Source organism: Panthera pardus, unplaced genomic scaffold (genome assembly GCF_024362965.1).
Source record: "Panthera pardus isolate Hobbes unplaced genomic scaffold, ASM2436296v1 HiC_scaffold_20, whole genome shotgun sequence".
NCBI lineage: Eukaryota > Metazoa > Chordata > Mammalia > Carnivora > Felidae > Panthera > Panthera pardus.
The window spans coordinates 36,049,130-36,073,597 of NW_026526766.1; the positions used below are offsets into that span (position 1 = coordinate 36,049,130).

General features: G+C 34.8%; 1 non-coding gene across 1 annotated transcript; it reads left to right on the top strand.

Annotated features, from left to right (window-relative positions):
• The first annotated feature begins 12,010 nt into the window (after window positions 1-12,010).
• LOC128778714 (U6 spliceosomal RNA) lies at window positions 12,011-12,116 on the top strand. Its single transcript, XR_008424442.1, has one exon. It is a non-coding gene; the product is annotated as a U6 spliceosomal RNA (small nuclear RNA).
• The last annotated feature ends 12,352 nt before the right edge of the window (window positions 12,117-24,468 follow it).

Here is a 24,468-nt window from a genome sequence, read left to right on the forward strand (position 1 = left end):
CAACACTACTCAAAACGTTTCTGTGTCCTATATTTCTGAACATTTTATCTAATGGTTTGACATTTTATACTATGAGAAAGGTATTCCAACAAACCGCATCAAGCTGTTTGCTGTTATGGCTGAAATTCACATCGAAGAGAGTAGCTACGCTTTTTAAAAATTTTCCAAAACGGGAATCTCCAGAGTAAATTCATCAGGCTGTCCATATGTACAAAGATAGAAGCCTAGGGAAAGGAAACAAATGTATGCCTTGGAGGAAGTAAAGTTATATGACTGGCCAAAAACATACACAAAGTTTTATAAGATTTTAGTTCCTATATTAAGATCCAAATCACTTATTGTCAAAATATTAAACTGCACATTTGAGTTCCTATTAACAACTGAATTACTGACCCAAACCCTGCATCAGGAATAAATTTCATCTTAAAACTATCTGCTGGATAAATGTCTTGAAGTTGTCACAATACCAGAGTGTTGTTTAACACCTTTGCCAAACTGATTAACTCTTCACTAATTTATATTTCAGATTCAGACAGCTTTTATCACAGTGTATTTATGTGGAAGGACTGAGGGTATGAATCAAAATGTCTTTGGACCCATGAATTAGTGAGAGGTGATACAATAAGCCAATACACCAGCATTAAATTGGTAAATAGCAGTAGCAGGAATTATATGTGGCAGGGTCAATACTGCTATTAGACTTGCTACAAATATTTGTCTCTATAGACGCTAACCATTTTTGGATTGTTTTGTTTAACCAGGCCCAGGTCACGAAAATCTGTTAGAGCTAATATTAATTTTTTATCCAATTATTAAGTTAGTCATGGTATCCTGAAATGAAAACTGATTAAATTAATGAAAATACAATTTATTGCCACATGAGATATCTACATTTTATAAGGAAATCCATTATTCATTATGTATATATTTATGGTATACATTTATGCCATTATCAATTGTTATCAAATGAAAAATGGAAAAAACTCACCTGTTTACAAATATACTTTATTATGCATATATACACATGCATACATTCATATCCGTTTGTACATGCATACGTATATATTCATACACATATGTAGTTAAAACAGAAATATAATTGTACTAGATCCTAAATTTTGTCTCAAGACCATTAAAACTCAATGTCAAAGAGGAAAAACCCCTTGAAACACATTTATATTTATACCAATAAAATGAATAAGTCACAGAAAGCAAATGCATCACATCAGGAAAAAATTAAATTAAATTAAAATAAGTTAAATATAAAACTTACACCAAGATAATGAGAATTCTGTGTATTTTAGCACAGTATTCCAACAGAGAATAAAATGATGAGTGTAAAATAGACTAAAAATGATTTTAGTGTCCTCAAAAGAATAAATTAAAAATAAACACCTCACAAAAAAGAAAAAGACAGATTTAGAAAAATAATTGACATAAAAAGAACGTGAATAAAAGAGAACCAATTTAACACCATACAACACCTATAAGCGTATACATATAAAAATGTGTGTAAAAACTATTTTTCAAATGGGGCAATAAATGTATCTTTGCTAGTTTTCTTTTCCCTTTGGATCATGGTCCTTGCACATCTGGAAGAAAACCATCTCATGTTCTAGTTATTACTGAGGAAGACTTGTATGGGATCCATCCAAGGTAACTAAAAAAATGTAACTATGCCCATTGTAATGGCAAGGGAGGTTCATATACAAGCCTGTTTACAACACAATGAGACTGGTGCCAGAGGTGGGTGGTGTTATAAAGAAACCTAGTTACAGTTAAAGACAAAAAAAAGAATTTTGAGGTTTGGATAAATATTTAAACATTTAAATCTATATATGCATTGTTTAACACAGCTGTTGTTTGAGTTGTTTCTCCAACTCACCAATATTTGTGTTAACTGTTATAATCTTTTTCTGTGGAGATGATGAAAAGTCCAGTTCTTAGACTAGAGAGAAACTTGTGAAGATAAGACATAATTTTACATCATTATGACTTATTCTTATCTGTTACTATGTCTATATAAAATATTTGTACTTTCATTTACTTACAGAAAACACTCAACAGGCTTTTCCTGAAAATTTCCTGGAGGGGTAGAAGGGAAGTCTGAGGCAGTGAATCATAATTAGCATAGTGAAAATATAGAGAGATCTGGAATATTAAATTAAGACTAAAGTGGTGACAGTGAATAATTGCTACTTTCTTCTATTTGGAATCATTCTATATCATGAGATAATCACTATTTGGGACATGTCTCTCAGGACTGTAATGGATCTAAGAAAAAATATATACACATATATATGTGTGTGTGTGTGTGTGTATACATATATATATTTCATACACACATGCACATATACACACATATATATTCATATTATATATATATATAGGCACCTGGCTGGCTCAGTCGGTTAAGCATCCGACTTCGGCTCATGTCATGATCTTACGGTTTGTTAGTTCAAGCCCTGAATTGGGCTTCGTGCTGAGAGCTCAGAGCCTGGAACCTGCTCCGATTTCTGTGTCTCCGTCTCTCTCTGCTCCTCCCCCACTCATGCTCTCTCTCTCTCTCTCTCCCTCTCTCTCTCTCTCACAAAAACAAACATTAAAAAAGTCCAAAAAAGAACTATACATATACATATACATATACATATACATATACACACATACATATGCGTATATACATACACACACACATATATACATGTGTATATACACATGTATATCACTGGCCTCTTTCTGTGCAGATAAAACTGATAACATAAAAAAGAATACCTGTGTGTCGCCTAAGCTTTGTTATAATACGGAATGTAAATGCTACAATGAAATTTACCCAACTTGTATTCAGTATAATATTAGAAAAGTAGCTCTCCAGAGAGAACAAACAAACAAAAATATTCTGTATTGAACTGTGGTAAGAGATATTTGGATAAGTAAAAGTAAAGGATTTCAGCATTCTGGGACTTCTTATAGCATATTTGGGCTAAAACCAAGGTCTTCTGCTTTTGGAATCATTGCTTTTCACACTCCCAAATGCTGCTCTATTTAGTTCAGTGGTCCTTACAGCCTTCGGTTTGAGACCCATGTGGATCCATTTGCTTTGAGAAGTGGTCTCTCCTTATCCTGACCATTACATAGTAAGGGAAGCTGACCAGAGAAGGAATATAAGCAAGGAGTACAAGAAAATAGAGAAAATATAAGGGTTAGGATTACTGCCTCTGGAGTCAGAAAGTACTAGATGTTTATCCCAGTCTCATCTTACATTAGCTATGTGAATTTGGATCAATAAATTCCTTAAGGACCAGGCTCCTCATCTTTAAAGTACAATTGTTTAGAGAATTAAATACAAGAGTATTTTTAATGTTGCCATTAGTACTTTTTATTCATTTTCGTTAGGAGCTCAATGATTCATTGCGTTTTCAATGGAGTCAACCGTTTATCTTCAATTCTAAATAGTAACTCTACGTTGGTTTCCTTAAAATGGTATCAAGGAAAAACAGACATGTCTTAGAAGACTTTGAGAGGCTTTATGGCCAAACACACCAGTCCCAAAGTCATTATTATTTTAGTTACAGTATGCAAATTATACCCTCCCTCCCTCTCCCTTTTCCCTCCCTCTCCCTGCTCTTTCTCTGTCTTTCTCTAACACACACACACACACACACACACACACACACACATACAAGCATTTTCTTGTTTTTTTGTATTTTGTGTGAAATGACTTTAGCTCAGTGGCATCATATTAATGATTGATCTTCAGAGAGTATATTGATTTTAACAATGACTTCAAATATGGCTTTCTCTACTAAAATGCTCAGTACCCTGGAGAACAACACTGATGCCAATCTCTTCCCAGGATCTGAATTAATGAGCAAAATTTTATTCTTTTTTCAGCCTGATCATTTAATGTGCTGCCATGCTATTTAGTTTAAAGGGCTTATATTTTGACCCGCACCCCCGAAGGTTTTATTCCTTAAAATTACAATGCCAGTGTCTATTTCCTAAATGTATTGATATTGGAAAACGGTGATCTGAGAGTAGTAAGGAAAGGTAAGCCCTAAGAACTCAGTAACTGTAGACAAGTGAAAAGCATATTTGAAAACTATAGTTAAATATAATTTAACACTGAAAAACTGTGAGTTAAAGAAAACTAAAAACTAAAATTATTATTATAATAATATTATTATATAATATTATATAGATTATTATTATATAGATATTATAATATATATAATATATATAAAATATATATATAAAAATATAGATATTATTATTATATAGATATATATATTATTATTATATAGATATTATTATAATATCTATTATCCTCTTATGATAATAGAACAATGAGTGTGCTGTTGCTACAAAACAATATTGAAATGATCCATATCATCTCATTTAAATAAGTATTCTCTATTATAATTATGCATTAGAATCACTTGGGGAGCTTTTCAATATGGCAATGCATGAGCCACACCCAAGACCAATTAAAATATTGGTGGAACCTATTACCAATATTTTCACAAATCTTTCCAGGCATAATGTATAGAGAGATATTCGAACCATTGATCTTGTTAAATTAATTAAACAAATTAAACAAAGAGGCCATTAGATTGAGGTGGTTCAAATACCTTAGCAGTCTACATAAGCAAACCAAAACCTAAGCTTATAAATGCCTTAACGTTAGACATTAAAACCTAACCACAACTAATCACACACATCCCACTAAGCTTTTCCACATAAGGCAAATGCCCATCAATATACGGTTATAGCGAGTCAAATTTCCAAGCCATTTTTGTACAAATAAACTCTTAAAATGTTTACTATACCTCAGTCTATCTTTTAATTAATTTAAATCATTGCTACCTATGAAACAATGACTTGCTTATAAACATTTTTTGTATCATGGAAACTTTTGAAAACTGGATAACTATTTCCTTCTGTCCCTAAAAAAGTAAACCCAAACACATCCACATTTGCTTATATATCCAAATACAAACCCACACAGATATCAAGATATTCTCACACACACATACACATATGATTTTGTATACAATTTTTAGGCATAGCCAAATTCCTAAAGCCCATGTCAAGAAACCTGCCTCTAAGAACAACACTTAAATGAACTCAAGAGGAAGAGAAGGTATTTTTTACCTTCTCAATGGATCCAGTAGCATCACTTTGGCAATTTGCTTCATTGTTTAAAAATCTCTAATGTTAATGACATTCCTTTATAGTTACAACTTGAATCTCTTTTACCTACTCACATTCTCAACTCAAATGGAAGTTAGTGTGTGCATATTCTATATGACCAGGAGAAACTTCCCCTTTCCAAATTTCAGTTTTCTTGTCTGACAAATGAGTAAATTGATAACTAATAGGGTAATAATTCAATGAAACATATCACCATGGTATTTATAACAATCAACAAATATTAGCTGCCACTATTATTGTTCTTGTTTTTGTTATATTCTAATAAGATAGTTTCATATGCTTGTAATTTTAATGAAAATTTCTCATTTATTACTTTTTTTCCAGAAAATAGTAACATTAAAAAAACAACACAAAACAAAATCGGGGTGCCTGGCTGGCTCAGTTGGGTAAGTTTTCAACTCTTGATTTCACCTCAGGTCATGATCTCACGGTTTATGAAATTGAACCCCATATCTGCACTATCAGCGCAGTCTGTGATTCTCTCTCCCTCTCTCTCTCTTCCTCTCTCTCTCTCTCTCTCTCTCTCTCTCTCACTCTCTCTGCCTCTTCCTTGCTGCTCTCTCTCTCTCTCAAAATAAATAAAGAAACATAAAAAAAAACAAAATAAGAAAGTCATAAGCAAAACAATGTTGATTATAATCATTGCTATCTCCTTTCACTTTGATTTAATTCATGTTTAGGTAAAGGGGTTTTGAACAGAAGAACTATTAGGACATTGCTTGAACTTCCATTTAAAACTGTGTTTCTGTTCATTTGAACATACTGTGGGTCTACTCAAGGAAAAAGAAAAGTGCAGCATTGTATGACTGTCTCATGCCAGCTTTTTGTCCCCTTTACCTCTTAGATCTGACTACTTCTACAAGTTGTTAGTAGTTGTTAAATAATAATTTTCATTCATATTTTTTCAATAATAAGTAGTATTTCCAGATCATACCTCTGATCAACTACAGTCAATTTGGATTTGGATATCAATATCCTGGCCTCTCTTCCATGCTGTTGTTGAAATGACATGGCATGTAGTGTTTCTTTTTTTTTCATATTTTTAAATGTTTATTCATTTTTGAGACAGAGAGTGAATGGGAGATGGGCAGAGAGAGAGGGAGACACAGAATCTGAAACAGGCTCCAGGCTCTGAGCTGTTAACACAGAACTGAATCCAGGGCTTGAACTCACAAACTGTGAGATCATGACCTGAGCAGGAGTGGGACGCTTAACTGACTGAGCCACCCAGGCACCCCAGTGTGTTACTTTTTAAATTTTTTTTTCAACGTTTTTTATTTATTTTTTTTTTTGGGACAGAGAGAGACAGAGCATGAACGGGGGAGGGGCAGAGAGAGAGGGAGACACAGAATCGGAAACAGGCTCCAGGCTCTGAGCCATCAGCCCAGAGCCTGACGCGGGGCTCGAACTCACGGACCGCGAGATCATGACCTGAGCCGAAGTCGGAGGCTTAACCGACTGCGCCCCCCAGGCGCCCCCCAGTGTGTTACTTTTTAAATACCTTAACCTACATTTTCAGTTCTTCTCTTCTTCAAACCCCCAAAAGCTGTATACAACTTTTAAACTAATTCAACATTTTCAAGATGTGAAAAACACCTTGAAACTGAAACTGACAAAGTGAATCACATTCTTCTCCCAATTAAGATCTACAGAGGCAGAGATGATCACACGTGTGATATATATACACAAACACAGCTGGGCTGAAACCTGCTTTACCTACATGCTAACATTACTTAAAATTTCTCTGAGTCCCAAAGGTACATGGCCTGGTGTTCTGTGAATATTGAAAAGGATTTCTTTTGCATTCTCCTGTTAAAGCATTTAAATTTACAATACAGATATTTATTTAGTTACCAAATTACTTAAGGAATTTACACAATACCCTTTGAAAGGGAGAAGAATAACTTAATATAACCCAAAGTTCACAGGCATCGAAGGTAACCTACTTTATGTCAAGTCGTCTATTATTTGCGTTACCATTTATCTTCACAACCACTATATGAAGCAGATATAATTGACCTCACTTTTACAGATGAGTGGCCTGTATTTTAAAGGGGTTAAGTGCCTTGCTGTACATCACATGATGTGTAAGTAATGGAGGTGGAATTTGATCCCTCTTCTGCTGAGATTCTCTATTCCAGTATTTAATTATGACATACTGCCCGTTTTAGTTTAAGAGAATCAAAAAGTTAGCATTTTTTCTATGCTTAAGTTAAAACTGAAAATAGAAGCACTTATGTTAAATCATGGTACTGCAAAGAAGACTAGCATAAGAAAGATTTAGAATCACTTTTGTACTGTAATTACAAATGTGAAATAGCAATAAAAATACTAAATGAGAAATTCTGTTATACTTAACTCCTATAAATGGCTCTATAACTTCTCATGTCTGTACCCTGCATTTAGATGAAGCTTGAAACTATCATTTAATTCTATATCCTATACATGAAACACATTATAATAGGATATTGTAAAATATCTGCAGTGATTAATAGAATGGGACTCTACTATAAAGAAACTTCTAAGTAAACTAAAAAAAAAAAAAAAAAAAAAAAAGACCCACGAGAGATGATCTGGTACAGTAAAGTAAAAGACAGCTGTCAAAGAGTAGCTATGATTGAATTCAAATTCAAAGCAAAAACTAACAACTAGGACACAAACATTATAAATCCTTGTGTTTCATTGTACTTTTTATTCCTAGTTAAAGATTATGTCTAACTGTAAATAATATCACTGGAAAATAAATAAATGAAAAAATATCAAAGCTGATCATTTAGTCTAAATTATGAATTTCAGTATTTCCATGAAACAAATTAATGATATTCTCTGGGTTTTAGAGAGTATCCTTATTTTTCAACAAACATGTTCTTATTCAGTTTGTGCTTCAGTGATTCTATTAACCCACAAGATATTCATTTCATGACAGTTAATTAAATAGGAATAAGGTGAGTGATTTAGATATTTTAAAATACAGATTTTAGACATTGTGTAAATGGCTTGAGATTAGTAGTCTTTCTTTGCCTAAAAACTGGCGATCCATTAAAGAAATCAAGAATTCATGTATTTTAGCAATTTTGCTTTTATAGTTATTGGATATTCCTTGAATCACTTTTCCTGCTCTTTTCCCCTTTCTTACAGAATGCTTTTATTACCAACTACTGTTAGAGTAGCCTATTAAAGTTACCTTGGCTATGCTGTTTGTACAAAATGTTAAATTTGATGTATTTTTTGTAGACTAGGTATGGGATTGGTGTATTTAAAAACTATGTTTGGGGCACCTGGGTGGCTCAAGTGGTTAAGTGTCTGACTCTTGATTTTGGCTCAGCTCCTGATCTCACGGTTTGTGAGTTTAAGCCCTGCATTGGGCTCCTTGCTGACAGTGTGGAACCTGCATGGGATTTTCTCTCTCTCTGTCTCTCTCTCTCTCTTTTTTTTCTCTCTCTCTCTCCCTCTCTTTCTGCCCCTCCCTCATTCTCTCTCTCTCTCTCTGTCTCTCAAAAAAAAAAATAAACTTAAATTTTTTTAATTAAAAAATAAAACTGTGTTTAAAGGCATATTCTAGATTATTCAAATAGATATATGCATATATATATATATGTGTGCGTATATATATTTATATCTGTGTATACACATATATATACGTACACACACACACATATATATATCTTATTAATATATATATCTTTTTAATAGAGAAAATAATACAGCTCCCAGACCTACTAGTGTATTGACTTTTGTGTTCAGTTAAAAATAAAAATTATATGTGACCTAAGCTGCAAAAATGTGACCCACTTTGGTTCAGATTTCTTTCCTGAATGACTCATGTCCTATGGATTTGGAAGGGAATGACTTCACAGGAAGAAAGAGTATTGGAGATGTGCCAATCGACTATTCTCTGTGAAGTCTTAGGGGAAAATGACAGCAGAGGGCTGGTAGAGGACATTCTTATTTGTCTTAAACTTTATAGGGTGGTGTTTGAGGGTTCTGGTGTCAGACTTCGGTGTGTTAAATACTGACTCTATCATTTATTAGGTATGTGACCTCAGAAAATTTAAGTTCCTTCCTTGTGATTCAGTTTCTTCATTGGAAAAATTAAGATAATAGTGATACTACATCATAAATTTGTTGCGAGAGTTTAACTATTTAACAGAGGGGTTAGCATAGTCTCTTGCACATATGAAATGTGTAATAAATATGTGTTCTTATTCTAGAACTTACTTGATATATTTCACAAGAGTAAAGCATAACCTACTTTTAATCAGTGTAACATGAAAAACCATTTGTCGTTGGAGCCGTATTTCAAGCTTAGAGAAATATTACCTCCTCCACTAACATTTAAATGTGAGCACAGATTTGTTTTTTTCTCTGTTGTTTGCTATTGTATCCTCAGTGCTTAGATTAGTGCCTGGACCATACATAATGTTCTGTCAGTAAATGCTTGTTGAAAGAATGAATCACCAGTCAACCTTCAGGTTCTCGAAACCAACACAACCCATCATAATATTTTGTAATAGACACAATGTTTCTTTTCAGCATCCATCATGGATATACTCTAACCCATTCTAGCAGCCAATCTAATCTTTTATTTTTTTTTTTAAATCTGTTTCCTTCAGGTTTCCAACTTTCTAATGGATGCCTTGGGTTTCCGAAAAATTCTACAAATCCTTTTAATATCCCACTTGTGGTTTTCTAATATCAGCTATCCCTTATAAAGCAAAATAATCTCTGTTTACCAAAAGCCTATCAAAATTCTCATTCCTGGGGAATATTTTCATATTTTCATACTAAGAATAGTGGTTGACATTTATTGGGTGCTTACTCTTACTGTGTATGAGGCAGTGGGATGACATTTGTGTAATCTTGTTTAACCTTCACAACAATTTTCAATAATACAGATTTCAGAAACCTTCCTAGATGAGAAAATTGAGATTTGGGAAAGTCAATTATTCATTCAAGTAAAAAATTATAAAGGGCAAAACAGATTTTTCACCAGTCTAATATCAACATCAATTCTCTTACGAACCAAATAAACAGGTGCCTCAGTGGCTCAGTCAGTTAAGCATCCAACTTTGGCTCTGATCATGATCTCACAATTCTTGGATTCAAACCCTGCATCAGGCTGTCTGCTGTCAGCACAGAGCCGGCTTTGGATGCTCTGTTCCCTTCTCTGTCTGTGCCCCGCACCACACTCTCTCTCTCAAAAACAAAAAATAAATAAATAAACATTTTTTTTAAAAAAAGAACCAAATAAACCCTCTTCTGCCTGTGCAGTCAGTGCTCAGTATTAAAGCTATCTATCAGGAGATCTGATGATTTCACACACTAAAGCATTAAGGACTGACAATACATTAACTATCAGTTAAAAGGTTACTCTGGATGGATATATTTTCACTTTGAAATAGGTTACTTTGAACAAAAATATATTGAACTGAATGAAAGAAATTCTAATGGTGAATTTCACACCCTGTGACAGGTAAATGGAGTAGATAATTTGGGACTGGAGACTTTTTCAGAGTTAACAACCTTAATATAACTTTGTTCCAAGTTTCATTTTCAAATTCATCTATATGCTTGCCCTTTTAAACCCTATAAAATATTCTCCTCTTTAATTAATTCAATTATTCAATTCATGAAGGTTTTTTGAATATCTACTTTGTGCCAGATACTGTTTTAGACTTGGAAGTGACTTCAGAAAATTCACAACTTATTGAAAGACAAAGACATTTAAGCACACAATTATAATAAAATAAGGTACACAGCATAAGAAAGGCAGTTACTACAAAATTGGAATGAAAGGTACACATAACTATTTAGGTTAAGACATCAGGAAAACTTTCACTGGAACAGCTACATTCAAACAAGAGTGGGGTGGTGGGATAGGAATACACCTGGGATAGGGTACAGCATGGTAAAAAGAAATTTACCAACTGGAATAGTTTGTGTAGAGAATTCTATACAGAGCAAATAACATATGCAAAGGCATGGAGGCTTGAAAAAAAAAACTTGTTGGGAGAATGAAGATTACCAGTATGTTGATGGTGGGTGGATCTTTAGAAGCTTCCAGAATACTGTTACTTAGATGAGCCAACTTAATTTAAAGGGGATAATTCAAAGACAGAGTAAAACCAGGAAATGTGAAAAGAATAAAAATTGGGAGGTGGGGGGGGGGGGCACCTGGGTGGCTCAGTCAGTTGAGCATCCAACTCTTGATTTCAGCTCAAGTCATGTTCTCAGGTTTGTGTGATGGAGTCCTGTATCAGGCTCCATCCTGAGTATAAAGTCTGCTTGAGATTCTCTCTTTCTCCCTTTTCATCTCTCCCCCACTATGCTGTCTCTCTCCCTAAGAAAATAATATAAATAAATAAATAAATAAATAAATAAATAAATGCATACATATTTTTTTTTAAATGAGAGGTGGGAGAAATTTAAAAATAACTACTGTCAGTAAGAACTCATGTTTAGCTTAATATTATTACAGATAGTTATATGTTATCTATCTGCCTGTCTGCCTATCTATTTATCTATCATCTATCATCTATTTATATACATTTATTTCTACTTATGTGTGTATACAGGGGTAGTATACAAATATATATTCTTTTGGTCTATCAGGTGAGAAAGCCTAAAAGAAATGACACCCCAGTAACAATGAGCACACCTTGGGCCCAAATCTTAGTTTTGAATAATATTCCTTGGTGAATGGCTGATTTTAGAACTAGGGAAGGAAATATATAAGATGAGACTGGAGCATTTTGCTGTGCCAAAAATAAAGGCAGGGTTGAAAGAAAAAGGAAAACAAAAACACATTAGTGTTTACTTGTATGAAAATTAGAATAATACAGAGAAGACCAGCATGGCCCCTGCTCAGTGATAACATGCAAGTTCATGAAGTGATCCATTTAAAACAAATAAACAAACATTATTAAGGTTTTTCAAAGAGCCTCATGAGCTAATGGAAAGCATTCCCACTGGCCAAAGTTGGATAGAACAATTAGAGCAACAAAATAAAATAGTATTGAATTATAACGCAAAGTATAAAATAAATGTCCATGAGTCCATAAATATAAATAAATTATTCAATGAATTAATGATTGGAGGAAGAAGAAATAAATCTTCCATAAGATTTTATTTATATTTTCTGCCCTAAAATATGAGAAATATAACTCCCCACTCATGACATGTGGACTGTGCATAGACACTTTGTTCCAAAGAGTAAAGAATAGAAATGGGGAGAAAAAAGTAACTTCACAGTCAGGAAAATTACAAACATTCATCTAGATAATGAGTGGTCATGGTTAACATCAGCAGTCACAGATCATGCTGATGCTGTGTACTCTTGATATGATATAATGAAAATGACACATCCTCTGTGATCTTCCTCTCTCAAACCCAAGTCTACTCAGGAGAAAAACATGACACAAGTCCCAATAGAGGGGCCTCCTACAATACCTGACCAGTACTCCTCAAGAACTCCCAACATCATGAAAGAGTAAGTTTGAGAAACTCTTCATAGCCAACAGGAGCCTAATGAGAAATGACAAGTAAATATGTGTGGTATCCTGGATGCGATCTTGAAAAAGAACATTAGGTAAAAACTAAGGACTTACGAATGATCTCTTCTTCTAATAACTATTTCTTACTGGTTTTTTTTTTTTTTTTTTTTTTTTTTTTTTTTGAGAGAGAGAGAAAGAACACAAGCAGGGGAGAGGGGAAGAGGGAGAGAGAGAATCTTAAGCAGTCTCCATGTTTAGCCCAATGTGAGGCTCCATCCAATGACCCTGAGATCATGACTTGAGCTGAAATCAAAAGTCAGACACTCAATCAACTGAGCCAATCAGGTGCAACCTTACTGATTTTATTTTCAAAGTGAACTTTCTATAGTTTGGTGTCATATAATATTGGATAATATGCTTTAAGAAGATGTTAACCAAGAGTTCCTGAGAAACTGAGTGCTGCGGTGAACTGGTAATGAGTAAATTGTATTTTTGTCCCATTTGTGGCTATGAGACTGGAACAAGTTATTCTCTCCTGTCTACACCTCAATTCCCCATGTTAGCTTGAACCTTTATTTGCTTTTTATAGGATTCATGCATATAGGAGCTCCACTGTAGGATCTGAAGGTCATGTCCAGCTATAAACAATATATAAAGAATTGTAGAGCCTCCAAGGCAGTATCCCATCACCAGGAAAAATAAACTCCAAACTCAAAAGGCACAAAAAACTGTTTCAAGGTCTAATGGGGAATGAAGGGAAAAGGGAAATTGAAAAGCCTAGTGTTAAGTATCACATTATTTATAACCTACTCTTCACCAGTGTGTGCCTAAATCTGAGTAGAGGGATTTGGTAGAAAGTTCAGATAAAGGTATTTGACTCAAATCTCTAAAAGTCAAAGCACTGCCTAGGGACGCATGGATTAGCAGAGTTAGGAAGTAAGATTCTTTCCCCACATATGATGAGAACACACTGTATTTCTTTTTGCATTAAATTCTCAGAAATCCCAACTTTCTTTGCCAGTTCCAACAGTTCTGAGGTATTAACACATCAGTATAGTTTACATCCAATGAGGCACAGTTTGGCACTGACTCAGTGTGATTTTGGCAGTTACCAGAGATGGCTTTGCAGAGATGACACAGACGTGGAGGTTTGGATGTTTTGAATTCCATTGTGTATGCTCTTATAGACTAGTTCAGAGAAGGGTAGGGCCTTTCTTTGAGTTTGTGACATACATAGAATGAATAGAATAGATTCTGATGTCCTACAATGGTAAACAGGATAGACTCAAGAAAATATTTGTTATTATTATGCTTAAGCAATGAAAGTTGAAAAACAGAAAATAGGGGATTTCAAAGTGATTAATCACTGAAACTGGAGTTATTCTCATAAAAGTGTTATGCTTTCTGATCTTAAACTCTGAATTTTTGGCTTCTCCCATATCTCCTGAGAAGATCTAAGAATATTCTTATGTAGCATAAGGGCATTCCAATACCCAGAGTGAAAAACTCTTAACTGAATGAGCTAAGGTTCTGCCTACCTATAAAAACTTATTGGCTCTAAGCCAGGGAGGTTTATTATAGGAATATTGTTGCTGACTCTCTCGATTGTGAGGAAATGAAGGAAAATAAAAGCAGACACAAATCCTTAGGAGCAGCTGAAATTATAGCTTGGTCATTTGAAGAAGGTCATACTGCTTTGCCATCCTTAAACTAATAGAGAAATATTAATATTCTCAACCTTGGCCCTCTGCCAAGTTTCCATCCCAAGTTTCCCAAGTTAACTATTTACATGTCAGTCACCCATAAACAAACAAACAAACAAACAAACAAACATTTTGCTTGTCTGAGATCCTTGACAGCATGACCAAGATTGAAAGGAACTCTAACAGAAAGAGGGAAAAAAGCTGTTTCTACTACTGGGAGTCTACTCTATTCAGCTCCTCCGTAAAATTGCCAGGAAATAAGGCATTGATGTAGTTCAGTTTGGGAGGGAGAAGTTAAAAGAAAATATTGGGATAGAATGAGTATTTTGTAACTGAATTGTAGGCAGTCCCAGGGAAGAAGAGATAAGATATCAAAGACTCCCAGGGCACTTCAAATGTAAGCCCTAATAAAAGAAAAACATATACAGAAATAAGGGATAAAACTTAAGTTTTTTTTTAAAAGGGAAACTGATTGTAGACTACTTGTCAATCAAAGAGTGCCATAGGCGAATCAGATGGAAAGAAAGTCCACATCGGCTAGAAAAAATTTGATTGTATTAAATTGGTGGCATTTGCAATACAAACAGTGACAAAAGTTACCAAGTTCATCATTTACATCAGTCACGGAGAAGCTGAATTAAATGATTTCTCTCTTAGTATTCAGCAAAGCAACTTAATGGGATTCAACTTCCCAGTGTCCATCCAATTGTAACATTTCCCGTACAAGGCCACTTTGAAGCAAATTAATAGATTAGAGTCTCTGAAACAATTATAACTGGCATCACTTTAGTTGGAAATTACTAAGTAACAAAATACACTCCTCTACATTCAGTTAGTGACATGATACCATTTGGAGGGGTAATAGGAATGGTTTCAATTATCTAAATATTAGAGTAGAGGACTATTTGTGGAAGCTTCCTGAAGAAATACTTTCTTTGGCCTCACATTTGATATTTATGTATTTTGCACGTTACATTAAGCGTTGAAAAGTAAATATTTCAGTATATTACATGAACAACTCTTACAGGTAATACAGTACAAACGATTTATGTAAAATTTACTTGTGTAAAGAAGTTTAAAGAAGTAGTCAGTGTCTCTGGCTTTTATGAACCAATTCTTCCAAATGCACATTCACGTTCACTTAGAGAGCTAAGTATAATAGGTTTTTTTTTTTTTCAGAGTTCATCTGTGTTTTAAGTTCAGAAGTTTACCCCCCCCCCCAAAAAAAAATTAGAAAACATGAGAAATTTCAATTTGAAAAATATGTGGTTAAAAATCCAAATTATGGTGAGGAATCAAGATAGTGGAGAAGTAGAGGGATCGGAATTTCCCTCATCCCTCAAACACAGCAGTATTGAAGTCAGAACACTTGGAACACCTTGGAATACAACTTGTGGAGAGACAGAAAAATCTCCACAGGTGGAAAGAGATAGCTTGGTAGGACAGAGGTGTGTGTTTTGGAATTGGGAGAGATAAAACGGCAGTGTAAGCATGGAGCAGGGGAACGCCTTTCGTGGGGAAACAAAAGGAAGAGAAAGAGAGGCTGTGGACATGTGGTATTGTATTTGGACAAGAGAAAAACCTCTCCGGACCATGGGCTGGGGAATGGGAAATATGGGGAGAGTTAGTTTCTATTTACAAATAGACTTAGGAGCAAAAGATCAGAGTTTTCAGGGTTGCTTGACTTTCTTCAGCCCAGACTCAGCTCTGTATGTGCACCTGGCAGGGAGGAGAGCCCACTGGGGGTGTGGTAGTGATCTCAGGGGCACACTGGGAGAGGACAGTCTCCTTCCTTGAGTACTGTGGGAAGAGGGTATATTGCCTCCCCAAGGATAAAAGACCGTGCAGGCGCCAGCCAGAGGCTGAGCAGAGTGGCACTATCCCAGAAACAGGTCACGTGGAGCAGGATCCTTTAAGACATCCGGTTTTGAATCCCAGCTGAGTACCTAGGAGGTTCAGAAGACTGTGGAGCAGGACAGGCCAGCCACTCACACAACTCTGTGAGGGTGGACTGAACAGCATGGTTTGAGACACCAGATCCAGGAAGGAGTGATTAGGGTGTTGCTATTTTCCTTGGCAGCACCAACAGAGTGGGTCTTCAGGAAACAGGACAGGGACTCCTAGTGGAGGCTAGACCCCCTTACACCAAACCCCACCCTTCCATGGCTGATAACTGCTTATCTACTCCCTTGGATCTGACACTAACTGAACCAGACAGCCTCTCCTTGAGACCAGTGCAGCCACAGGTCCCAGGCACCAACAGACAATTGTCTTACAGTTTTGTCTGTTAGTCTGTTTTTTTTGTATATTTTATTATTTTTTCTCTTTTCTTTCCTTTTCTTTTTTCCCTTTTTTTTCTTTCTACTCTCTTTTTTTTATTCCCCCTTTAGTATCAGCCTCATAGTTTCTGATTTGATTTTTGGTCAATTCTTATTATATATATATATATATATATATATATATATATGTATATATATATATATATAATTATATAATTATTATTTATAATTTTTTCTCTTTTCTGGTTATTTTTTTCCTTTAATCAGTCATTTTTACTGTATATTTTTTACACCATTTCTGTATCTCCTTTATTTTCCTCACTCTCTCTCTGAATTAAGCCCTATACCTTCTTTGATTCTTTGCCCAGTCTTTTTTTTTTTTTTTTTGCACCCCTGTCATTTCTCTCTTTGCATGGTATTAGGTTTCTTCCACCTACCCTTTTTCTTTTTTTCCAGGGTTACTTCATTAACAAATCAAAGTACACCTGGCAGAAGGTCAAATCCACCACTATGAGCTGTGAGATAGAGAGCTAAAGACGCAACAAAGAGTGCATGCAACACACTCCAAAACACTTCCTGAAAAGGCAGCCCCTGGACAGTGTATGATGCTTTTTTTGTGTAGTTGTGTTCATAGGTGCAGGACACATAACAAGCTATTAGAACACGTGACAGAAAACTAGCCAAAATGACAAAATGGAAGAATTCCATCCAAAAGAAATTCCAGGAAGAAATGACATTCAGAGAATTTCTCAAAACAGATATCAACAATATATTTGAGCAAAAATTTAGTATAATAGTCATAAGACTAGTAGCTGAGCTTGAAAAAAGGATAGAAGACAGCAGATGACCTGTTGGTACAGAGATCAAAGACCTAAGAAATAGTCACGATAAATTAAGAAATGCTGTAAGTGAGATGCAAAATAAGCTAGATGCTGTGACAGCAAAGATGGAAGAAGCATAGGAGAGAATAGGTGAAATAGAAGATAAAATTTTGGAAAATGATGAAGCTGAGAAAAAGAGAGAAATTACTAGACCATGAGGGGAAAATTAGACCCCCTAAAAGTGATTCAATGAAACAAAATAATATATTTATCATGGGAGTTCCAGAAGAAAAAGAGAGAAAGGAAGCAGCAGACAACTTATTTGAACAAATTATAGCTGAGAACTTCTTTAATCTGGGGAAGGAAGCAGACATCCAAGTCCAGGAGGCACAGAGAACTCCCCTCAAAATCAATAAAAACAGGTCAGTACTGCAACATGTCATAGTGAGACTGGCAAAACACAAAGATAAAGAGAGAATTCTGAAAGCATCTAGGGACAAATGGGCCTTAACCTAAAAGGGTGTACACATAAGGGTAGTAGCAGACCTATCCACTGAAACTTGGCAGTCCAGAAGGGAGTGGCAGGAAATATTCAATGTGATGAATAGGAAAAAATATGCAGCCAATAATCATTTATCCAGCAAGGCTGTCATCCAGGATAGATGGAGAGATAAAGGCTTTCCCACAAACAAAAACTAAAGGAGTTCATGACCACTATGACCACATGACCACTCCAGCCCTGCAGGAGTTCCTAAGGGGGACTCTGTGAGTGAAAACAGCAAAGACTACAAAGACCAGAGACAGCACCACAAGCATAAAACCTACAGATAACACAGTGACACTAAATCCATATCTTTCAGTAATCACTCTGAATGTAAGTGAACTAAATGCTCCAATCAAAAGACATAAAGTATCAGAATGGATTAAAAAAAAGATCCATCTGTATTCTCCCTACAAGAGACTCATTTTAGACTGGAGGACACCTGTAAATTGAAAGTGCAGGAATGGAAAACCATATATCATGCTCCTGGATTCAAAAGAAAGCTGAAGTAGCCATACGTATATCAGACAAACTAGATTTTAGACAAACACTGTAACAAGAGATGAAGAAGGGCATTATATCATAATTAAGGGGTCTGTCCATCAAGAAGATCTAACAATTGCAAATGTTTATGTCCCTAACATGGGAACTCAAATATATAACTCAATTAATCACAAACATAAATAAATGTATAGATAACAATACTGTGAATATATGGGACTTTAATTATCCACTTACAACAGTGGATAGATCATCTAGGCAATAAATCAGTAAGGAAACTGTGGCTCTGAATGATACATTGTATCATTCTGAATGTATCTGAATGATACATTGGACCATATGGACTTAACAAATGTATTCAGAACTTTTCATTCAAAAGCAGCAGAATACACATTCTTCTCGAGTGCACATGGAACATTCTACAAAATAGATCACATACTGGTTCACAAAACAGCCCTCACCAAATAAAAAAGGATTGAAATCATACCATGCATATTTTCAGATCACAAAGCTATGAAACTTGAAATCAACCACAAAAAAATTTTTTGAAAGCCTCCAAATACATGGGCATTAAAGAACATCCTACTATACAATAAATGGGTCAAACAGGAAATTAAAGAAGAAATATAAAAAATATATGGAAGCAAATGAAAATGAAAACATAACGGTCCAAACCCTTTGGGATACAGCAAAGGCAGACCTAAGACGAAAATACATTGCAATCCAGGCCTATCTCAGGAAGCAAGAAAGGTTCCAAATGCAGAACCTAATCCACACCTAAAGGAACTAGAAACACAGGAGCAAAGAAAGCCAAGAGCCAGCAGAAGAAGAGAAATAATAAAGATTAGAGCAGAAATAAACAATATAGAATCCAAAGAAAAAAACAGTGGAACAGATCAATGAATCTAGGAGTTGTTTTTTTTTTGAAGGAATAAGCAAAATTGATAAGTCCCTAGCCAGACTTTTCAAAAAGAAAAGAGAGAGGACTCAAATAAGTGAAACCATGAATGAAAGAGGAGAGATCACAACCAACAACACAGAAATACAATTATTAGAGAATATTATGAAAAATTATATGCCAACAGTCTAGACAATCAGGAAGAAACGAACAAATTCCTAGACACCCACACATTGCCAAAACCCAAAAAGGGAAGAAATAGACAATTTGAACAGACCCATAACCAGTGAAGAAATTGGGCCAGATGGCATCCCAGGGGAATTCCACCAGACATTTAGAACACAGTTAATAACTATTCTCTTCAAGCTGTTGAAAGAAAGAAAGAAAGAAAGAAAGAAAGAAAGAAAGAAAGAAAGAAAAGAAAAGGGAAGAAAAGCTTCCAGACTCATTCTATGAAGACAGCATTACCTTGATTCCCAAACGAGACAAAGACCCCACTAAAAAAGGATAATTACAGGCCAATATCCCTAATGAACATGGGTGCAAAAATTCCCAACCAGATACTAGCAAAATGAATTCAACTGTATATTAAAAGAATAATTCACCATGATCAAGTGAGCACCATGATCAAGTAGGCACCATGATCAAGTCCATTCCTGGGCTGCAGGTTTGCTTCAATATTCACAAATCAATCAACATGATACATCATGTTAATAGAAGAAAGGATAGGAACATATGATCCTGTCAATAGATGCAGAAAAAGTATTTGACAAAATAGAGCACCTTTTGTTAATAAAAATCCTCAAGAAAATGGGGTTAGAAAAAATTTACCTTAACATTATAAGACCCATATATGAAAGGCCCACAATGGGAAAAAAACTGAGAGCTTCACCCCCGAGATCAGGAGCATGACAAGGATGTCCACTCTCACCACTGTTGTTTAACATCGTGTTGGAAGTCCTAGTCTCAGCAATCAGACAAGAAAATGAAATAAGAGGCATCCAAATTGGCAAAGAAGATGTCAAACTTTCACTTTTTGCAGATGACATGATACTCTACAAGGAAAATCCAAAAGACTCCAGCAAATAACTGCTAGAACTGATACATGAATTCAGCAAATTCACAGGATAAAAAATCCATCTACAGAAATCGGCTGCAGTTCCAAACACCAATAATGAAGCAACAGAAAGAGATATGAAGGAATCTGTTCCTTTTATAATTGCACCAAGAACCATATAATACCTAGAAATAAACCTAACCAAAGAGGTAAAAGATCTGTGTGCTGAAAACTGTAGAAAACTTATGAAAGAAATTCAAGAAGACACAAAGAAATGGGAAAAAAAAAAACATTCCATGCTCATGGATTAGAAGAACAAATATTGTTAAAATGTTGATACTACTCAAAGCAATCTACATATTCAGTGCAGTCTCAATCAAAATAGCAGCAACATTCTTCACAGACCTAGAACAAACAATTTTATAATTTTTATGGAACCACAAAATACCCCATAGCCAAAGTAATTTTGAAAAAGAAAACCAAAGCTGGAGGCATCACAATCCTAGAATTTGGCCTGTGCTACAAAGCTATAATCATTAAGACACTGTGGTATTGGCACAACCATAAACACGTGGACCAAAGGTATAGAGTAGGGAACCCAGAAATGAGCCCACAAATGTATGGCCACTAATTTTTGACAAAGCAGAAAGAGCACAAAAAAAGACAGTTTCTTCAGCAAATGGTGCTGTGAGAACTGGACAGCAACATGCAGAGGAATGAAACTGGACCACTTTCTTACACCATACACCAAACAATTCAAAATGAATGAAAGACCTAAATGTGAGACAGGAAACCATAAAAACCCAGAGGAGAAAACAGGCAACAACCTCTTTGACCTCAGCTGTAGCAACTTCTTACTTGACATGTCTCTGAAGGCAAGGGAAATAAAAGCAAAAGTGAACTATTGGGACCTCATCAAGATAAAAAAGCTTCTGCACAGCAAATGAAATAATCAACAAAACTAAAAGGCAACCAAAAGAATGGAAGAAGATATTTTCAAATGACATATTGGATAAGGGGTTAGAATCTAAAATCTATCAAGATTGACCAAAATCAACACTCAAATAATCCAGTGAAGAAATGGGCAGAAGACCTGAAAAGACACTTGTCCAAAGAAGACATCCAGTTGACTAACAGATACATGAAAAGATGCTCAACATTGTTCATCATCAGGGAAATAAAAATCAAAACCACATTGAGATACCACCTCACAATGGTCACAGTGGATAAAATTAACAAGTCAGGAAACAACAGATGTTGGTGAGGATGTGGAGGAAGGGGAACCCTCTTGCACTGTTGGTGGGAATGCAAACTGGTGCAGCCACTCTGGAAAACAGTGAGGAAGTTCCTCAAAAACTTATAAGAATTACCCTATGACCCAGCAATAGCACTATTAGGAATTTATCCAAAGGATATAGGAGTATTGATTTGTAGGGTCACATATACCTCAATGTTTATAGCAGCACTATCAACAATAGCCAAATTATGGAAAGAGCCCTAATGTCCATCAACTGATAAATAATGGATAATAATGGATAATAATAAAAATGGATAAAGATGTGGTATATATATATAATGGAATACTAGTCTGCGATGAAAAAGAATGAAATATTGTCATTTGCAACAACTTGAAAGAAACTGGAGGGCATTATGGGAAATGAAATAACTCAGAAAAGGCAGATATAATATGTTTTCCCTCATATGTAGAATTTTGAAATTTAGCAGAAGACCCTAGGGGAAGGGAAGGAAAAATACTTATAAACAGAGAAAGGGACAAACCATAAGAGACTCTTAAATACAGCGAGCAAACTGAGGCTTGCTGGAGGTAGGGGTTAGGTGGTGGGAAGGGAAAACGGGTGATGGGCATTGAGGAGGGCACTTGTTGGGATGAGCACTGGATATTGTATGTAAGTGATGAATCACAGGAATCTAACTCCTGAAGTCAAGACTACACTGTACACACTGTATGTTAGCTAAATTGACAATAAAATATTTTTTAAAAAATTTGAAAAAAGAAAATCCAAATTAAGACATTCAGACTTTGGTTTCACAGAGAAAAATTAAAATATATTTCTCATTTGCACTTCTAAAGTCTTTAGGGTAGTAAGATATTTTTCTTAAAGACTATTAGATAACTAAGATAATTACTTCATCTGCCATATATAAAGAAATATTGATTTGCCTAGTCCATAATTTTGAATTATGCTTCATTTAAAAATGAGCCTTTGTCCAGCATCTCTATAGAGTCAATGAATGCAAATTATCTTCAGTGTTCTGGCACCTTTCCACTTATAGTATTTGTTTACCTACAGAATTTTCTAGGTATCAGGCAACTTGTACTATTTACTTAAATAAAGAATAAAAAGAAATTGAATGTCAAAAAATAAGTATTCAAATGGATTTAACCAAGTAACTTTATATTTAAAAATACATATATAGCTCAGTGGAAAATAATTTTTGTCATGTACAGTGACATTTTTTAGTATCTTCTTAAAATATATGAGATATTACTTTCTTATTTTAATTGTGATCACTATACATGTTCCCTTTAAAACTGACTATATTTACTGTTCAAGTACTTATGTTATTCACAGAATTTTTAAGCATGAATATGTAAAAGAGAAAAAAATGAGTTGTACTGGTCTATATGATTTTTTATTATTTTTTAATTTTTTTTTGAGAGAGAGAGACAGAGTGCGAGCAAGGGAGGGTCAGAGAGAGAGGGAGACAGAATCCACAGCAGGCTTCAGGATCGGATCTGAGCTGTCAGCACAGGGCCCAATGCCAGGCTCGAACCCCAGAACTGTGAGATCATGACCTGAGCCAAAGTCTCACACTTAACTGACTGAGCCACCCAGGAGCCCCTGTTCTATATGATGTTTTAAACCCCCAGATGACATGAGCATCTCAGAAAAAGCAAGTAAAAATTGTCTCTTTTATTTTGAGAAGACCCAATATAGGGCATTAGATCTGTAATTTTTAGCAAAGCCAAAAGAAAGGGAAAGCTTGACTTAGTATAATGGACTGGTAACTTTATAATGATACATTATTTGAATCAACATTAGGCAATTATGATGTATTTCCTTATCTCTGAAAATTTAGTATTCACCAACAGGAATAAAAATGCTTTATAAGGATACTCAGTTTTAACATATTAATAATACTCAACACAATTTGTGCAGAAGGTGGGAGACTTTTTTGTAGACAATTATGTCATATGTAATAAGAGATTTAATATGGAAAGAATACATTGTTTCTGAAAATATTTTCCTCTTCTTCTAGTAAATACATTTCTTATTCAATTATCTGATATTTCCTTCCTTGTATTAATTAGATAAAATACCTCATGTATAAAACTTTCAGTTTTTAAAGAAAAGAATCCATTGGAAAAATCATCAGAATTGGTGTCAGTTTCTGGGAAAATAATCAAAGGTGCAAGTTTTTTTTTTTTTTTTTTTTTTTTATATAACACATCTTCCTTTAACTTCTGTGATTGCATACTACATCAAATTAATCAATAAAATAGTATTAACTCTCATAGTATCTTGACCTTCCTAAATAAAGTGGTAAGCTTGCGAAAGGAGAGTGCATTTTTTTATTCACATTCCCTAATTTGAATAGCTAAGTCACATCAAATCTAACTGGTTTTACACAATGGTAATAGTTAAAGTACATATTGGACTCTTTAAATTTAAATAACTTTTGTCTAGCAGATCCTGATATAGACTTATGACTTTGCAACTATAATGTTTTTAAGAGACATAGAAAAACTGAAAAACAAACAAAGTGTCCTGAAAACAGAGATGTAGAGAGACCCTTTTATCAGAGTATAAGAGAAATTCCGTGGAATACTTGTGCAATGAAAATAAATTGAGTGGTTAAACCCTGATTTTCTAATAAATACTTTATTTAAATAAATAGAATAATCCCAGGAGGAGTTAAATAGCAGAGAAGGGGAGCCTGG